Source organism: Sardina pilchardus, chromosome 9 (genome assembly GCF_963854185.1).
Source record: "Sardina pilchardus chromosome 9, fSarPil1.1, whole genome shotgun sequence".
NCBI lineage: Eukaryota > Metazoa > Chordata > Actinopteri > Clupeiformes > Clupeidae > Sardina > Sardina pilchardus.
The window spans coordinates 32,063,072-32,068,284 of NC_085002.1; the positions used below are offsets into that span (position 1 = coordinate 32,063,072).

The 5,213-nt window shown below is 45.8% G+C and overlaps 1 protein-coding gene across 1 annotated transcript in view; it reads left to right on the plus strand.

The window, feature by feature from the left end:
* Nucleotides 1–913: 913 nt before the first annotated feature.
* Nucleotides 914–5,213, plus strand: part of grm2a (glutamate receptor, metabotropic 2a) — a 34,103-nt gene continuing 29,803 nt past the window's right edge. The window contains exon 1 of the mRNA XM_062544765.1: nucleotides 914–952. The gene's annotated coding sequence lies outside the window, so the exon portion shown is untranslated. The remainder of the gene's footprint in view (nucleotides 953–5,213) is intronic.

The window sequence follows — 5,213 nt, forward strand, 5'->3', positions numbered from 1 at the left end:
ACATATCTCGTCTTCATTTGGAGGCCTGTGGTTATCCTCTTGGGGGAGGGGGGGGGATGGGGGTACTCGGTCTCCCTAGCAAGAGGTGTCATGTTAGAACTTGTATGTGGATCTAAAATAGGAAATGATTTATGTTCCTGAAATACTGCCAAGAACCGTGTGCAAACGAGTCATTACCTCGGACATCTGTCATTCCGGTGACATAGCCTGCTGAAGGAGGTCTCCCTGTTTCTCCACTTCATTAATAACGCGACAACAGAATCATTATCGCAGATATTTTAGAGGAAGAGTGAAGTGTATTATTAGTATTATTATATTTTAAAACGGGATAATTCCAATTTATGATCTCAAATCCGGTGCTGTCGATTTACTATGGGCAATTAAGCACTGGCGACTGTTTAACGTAGTCTTATGTGTGATGTGTTTTTAACCAGACTTAGGAATCATTTTAATTGAAGGATAAACACGCGCAATCGGCGGCACCTAGGTCTCTGTGAAAATTAATTGCGGAAAAGGCTTTCTCGCGCCTTTCTACAGAGACTTAACACCTGAATTTCACTCCAACTCTGTGTGAAAGACATAGCATGTAGATGTTGTCATCTTCACAGTCAGTTTAATGAAAGAATGTCTAGTTAATACTGGATACATTTTTGTTCTGTATTGAATTCGTAAGCATATTAATTAGGTTCGCACTTTTATAGTCTCAAGGAATCCTTTGCGCCGCGCCATTCACTTTCAGCACCACGGACAGCTCCCCGCGCGCGTGCAGAATCTCCGAGAGACGCACAACTTCAGCAGTTGAAGAATCGCACAGCTGCCACCAACATGTCGCGATATACTACCGGTGCTACAAAAGAGTAGGCTGCCGTATAACCACAGAGACTACCTGAACCGTAGTCACAACAACGGAAAACTTGGATTGTGTTTGGAAGTGAGATACCAGACCTAAGCGGTAAGAATAGACTACGTGTTGTTTTTGTCATATTTTGTTGTTTTCATTCTGTGGACTCGGTATATTGGTATGCATGACAAGGTTACAAACACAGCCAAAATGGCAAAATGCATGTATGTGCATATCAAGCATACATTTTGTTCGCATACATTTTATTTTGAGTATGGTACTTTGCTTCTCAATCTTATTCCTCTGTAGTGGCATTTTTTTTGCATTTGAACGATATTTCAGCATTTCAAACATTGAGATACAGATCAAAGCTTGTAGGCAATCTGATCACATCGAGAGAGTTCTTTTTAATGAAGGTATACATTTTTACGAAAACGGTTTTGTGTCGATAGGGGTGTGTCACTTCATTTGTAGGCACAGGACAAAACTAAACTAATTTACGCGGAAATTCAAATAAGTTTGAAGTGTTTACATAGTGAATACTTCACGAATAGCTTGCATGTCTGTACCGTCATAACATTTGAACGCTTTGTTGTTTCACCTTTTCCCACTTTGACACAGTAACGCGGTGAGTGGGCATGTGAAGCAGATAACAATCAGATGTTTAGTTCGCTCGTTCCCGAATCTAAGAGTGAAGTTTTTGAACGATAGGTAATTCTGTTGAATAGCTTACCTGTGATTTGAACTGTATAAATGTGTTTTCCACATTGAAATTGAAATGGCAGGCTAGGTCAACTAAGACTGGAGGGGTATAGTTATCTTAGATCCTTCAAAGGAACACCTACACGTTCTGAGTACCCTATTACACCTGTTTATTATGCAACATTCTGCCTCACAGAAGTGCACGCACAACAAAGACGTGTTGAACAAATGAGTCATAAAGCATTGGGGATCAACATCTCCAAAGAGCTGTAAACAAATCAAGCACATTCCGTTACATATCAGTGTAATGTCTTAAACGTGTATCCTATATGTAATCATCTAATCAAACTCATTTGAAAGTCTGTGCCATGCACACTACAGCTCCATCATTATGGCTCCCTCACTGACTGGATGAATGATTTGTTGTGGAAATGTCTCATAGTGTCATCATAGTAGAGGAGGATGCCTGTCTGTTTGAGTGGGGGGTTGTGCAGCGCTGTTTCATTTTATCCTCCTGTGTGTCCATGATCTCCTGTTCCTATGGAAGAAAATGCTAGCAGCCTTCTGCTTCCTCAGTACATGCAATCACGTGTGCTGTCTGCCTGCACCCAGCAGAGAAAACAGCCTCAATGTAAGGCTTTGCTAACTGCTGTATTTAGTCATCGATCATTAACATGCTGTATGATTTGCATAGCTGTTTTACAAGTAGTATTGGCTGCAGTTGTTTATTTGCGATATTACAGGATACTGTACATTGTTTGGTTGGTGATTTTGCCCATTTTTGTCTTGTCTCTCCTCTCATGAACAGAATTACATGTTGGACTTTAGCATGGAAATAACTGATAACTCAACTCAATTCAACAATTGCTAGATTAAACAAAAAGGACAACAACAGTGCAACACACTGTAACATGTCATCTGTCTGAAATGTAGATCTTGAGCCACTCATTCAGCTGAAATCAAGGCATAAATCATCAAAATGTCTTTTCTAGGAATGTAGTTTGTCCTTCCGGGAAAAAAAAAATAAAGATGTTGGTAGGATTGGAAACTAAAGCAGAACAGCTGGTTCCAGACAGCTCCGATTGTTGATTGGGCTTTAAATAATTCAACGCTCGGGCTGAGGAGCAGCGTGGGCTCTTATCTTGTGCTCTAAGCCTGTACTGGGACTCTGGGCAGCCTGCAGACCTTTTGTGCTGCTCTGCTCTCTAATGGAATCCACTTCACCTGGCTCTGTGTGTCACAGCACAGCATAGCCACAGCCTCTCTCTGTGTGTCACAGCACAGCATAGCCACAGCCTCTCTCTGTGTGTGTGTGACAGCACAGCATAGCCACAGCCTCTCTCTGTGTGTGTGTCACAGCGCAGCATAGCCACAGCCTCTCTCTGTGTGTGTGTCACAGCGCAGCATAGCCACAGCCTCTCTCTGTGTGTGTGTCACAGCGCAGAATAGCCACAGCCTCTCTCTCTGTGTGTGTGTCACAGCGCAGAATAGCCACAGCCTCTCTCTCTGTGTGTGTGTCACAGCGCAGAATAGCCACAGCCTCTCTCTCTGTGTGTGTGTCACAGCGCAGAATAGCCACAGCCTCTCTCTCTGTGTGTGTGTCACAGCGCAGAATAGCCACAGCCTCTCTCTCTGTGTGTGTGTCACAGCGCAGAATAGCCACAGCCTCTCTCTCTGTGTGTGTGTCACAGCGCAGAATAGCCACAGCCTCTCTCTGTGTGTGTGTGTCACAGCGCAGAATAGCCACAGCCTCTCTCTCTGTGTGTGTGTCACAGCGCAGAATAGCCACAGCCTCTCTCTCTGTGTGTGCCCCGCTGATGGGGATGCACTGAGTCATGGGGAGGAGGAGGGACAGGGCTGTGAGCCACCACACCACCAGCACATCTGGAGAGAGGGAGCGCATGCCGTCCATCCAGTGGTCTCACTAAAGCACACAGGGGTGGACATGCAGTGTGGTGGTGTTAGCGGAGACGCGGCGTGTTGAAGCTCTTTGCTTTACTGTAGGACATACAGTATGTGGTGGACCTTCTGGACACAGCAGAGTGGGAGCCCCAGGTGTCTGACTGACCATGGTCAGTGGGTGTTGATTAGAACTACCCAGCAGGTCAGCCACATCTTTGGCCACCCACGGGGCAGATGAGAACTGGTCGTGTGCTCTGCACAGGCTCAGGAGACAAGGAGGACACCTGGGCAGCTCAGCCAGTGGGAGTGTACTTCTGCAGTACAAAGACTCCAACCCCAATTAAAGTACACGGTGGAGTGTACTTCAGCAGTACAAAGACTCCAACCCCAATTAAAGTACACGGTGGAGTGTACTTCAGCAGTACAAAGACTCCAACCCCAAATAAAGTACACGGTGGAGTGTACTTCAGCAGTACAAACTAAAGACTCCAACCCCAAATACAGTACACGGTGGAGTGTACTTCAGCAGTACTAAGACTCCAACCCCAAATGAAGTACACGGTGGAGTGTACTTCAGCAGTACTATAGACTCCAACTCCAAATAAAGTACACGGTGGAGTGTACTTCAGCAGTACAAAGACTCAGACCCCAAATAAAGTACACGGTGGAGTGTACTTCAGCAGTACAAAGACTCCAACCCCAAATAAAGTCACGCAGTGGAATCTCTGCCTTTGGAGGGTGAAGGTGTGGTATGAATGTTTAAAGGCTCTCTCATGCTACCTTAACTCCACTTGACCATTGACCAAACATTTTTTCAAGTCTAGCTTATTTTCTAGCTCAATGGTCCAGTCATATCATGACTTGGACATCATGAATTCTGAGCAATTCTGAGTCTTTCAGGCATCACTTGCTGGTGAGCCTGACTTGCTTGAGCGCTAAACAAAGAAATCATAAAGTATGCCCCTTCCCTGGCAGACATCAGCAGCTTAAGGTAATCCAGAGCGTCTCGATATCTACCGCACACACGCTGCCCGTGCCTGAGCAGACACCCTGCGCGCCAGCCTGCCGTTGTTACGCCATGAGCGGCCGATGAAGACGCCGCAGCTTAACGGCCACTGACACTCCAGATCTTATCCCACTCTCTGTGTTATGAGCTTCGGGCCGCTGGTAATTAAATGAGCTCCATGATTAATCGCCTTAGCCATATCAAACAGTGGCCACAGACACCTCTTCCTGTTTTCTCCGCCGGGGAGATGTGGGCACGCTCCCGTGTACTTGCCTGCGAGCAGACCGCCTCTCACGGCTTCCTCACGGCACACCTCGACAGCTCAACTCCGGGCAGATGGAGTGTGCGCCATCGCTTACTGTTATGCGATGGATGTTGTAATCTGAGTGTGACAGACGTATGTGCAATGTGACAAATGTGTCTGTGGGCTCGTTCTCCAACAGCCCGGATACAACGCTCGACAGAGTCCTGGGACTGTGAAATGTATTTACAGATAATACAAATGATTTCATTTTGCGCATGCTGTGGATTGGTTGGCGCTTTGTGATGTGATTGCCGTTACCTGCATCTCTGTATCTCTCTCATATGTGCCTCTGGAGAACAATACAACAGATGGCATGCATTTCCTCACACATGCCTAATACGGACCTAATCAGGAAGCTTTGGGACTAGAGGGCCCCCTTGGGATCTACACACTACAGTCCCCTTTATGGTGCATGTGCGTACATTATATGTATGTACTGTATGTGTCTATGTACTGTA